Source organism: Nycticebus coucang, chromosome 4 (genome assembly GCF_027406575.1).
Source record: "Nycticebus coucang isolate mNycCou1 chromosome 4, mNycCou1.pri, whole genome shotgun sequence".
NCBI lineage: Eukaryota > Metazoa > Chordata > Mammalia > Primates > Lorisidae > Nycticebus > Nycticebus coucang.
This window is the reverse complement of record NC_069783.1, coordinates 134,677,108-134,677,591: the sequence shown is the minus strand read 5'-3', so window position 1 is coordinate 134,677,591 and position 484 is coordinate 134,677,108. Positions and strand designations below refer to the sequence as shown.

At 39.9% G+C, this 484-nt stretch overlaps 1 non-coding gene across 1 annotated transcript; it reads right to left on the bottom strand.

The window, feature by feature from the left end:
- On the bottom strand, window positions 1–107 carry LOC128585138 (U6 spliceosomal RNA). The gene has a single exon (XR_008379883.1). It is a non-coding gene; the product is annotated as a U6 spliceosomal RNA (small nuclear RNA).
- Between the last annotated feature and the right edge of the window lie 377 nt (window positions 108–484).

Genomic DNA, 484 nt, shown 5'->3' with positions numbered 1-484 from the left:
AAAAATATGGAACACTTCACGAATTTGCATGTCATCCTTGCATGGGGGCCAAGCTAATCTTCTCTATATTGTTCCAATTTTGGTATATGTGCTGCCTAAGTGAGCACCAAAAAACAAACATTTAACAATAAAAATCATTCCTACTTTTTACCCATTTGCTCAAAATTTGCCCTCAACTAAGTCCACCCTTAAAAGCTTAAAGGGAGGGTGGCGCCTGTGGCTCAAGGAGTAGGGCGCCAGTCCCATATGCCGGAGGTGGCAGGTTCAAACCCAGCCCCGGCCAAAAGCCAAAAAAAAAAAAAAAAAAAAAAAAGCTTAAAGGGAGAATTTTTTAAAGAGAGCTGCCATATCCTGAAGATTTATTTATTCTTTTTTTCAAAAAAAATTTTTTTTTTTGAGACAGAGTCTCACTATGTCACCCTCAGTAGAGTGCTGGGGCATCACAGCTCACAGCAACCTCAAACTCTTGGGCTCAACAAATTCT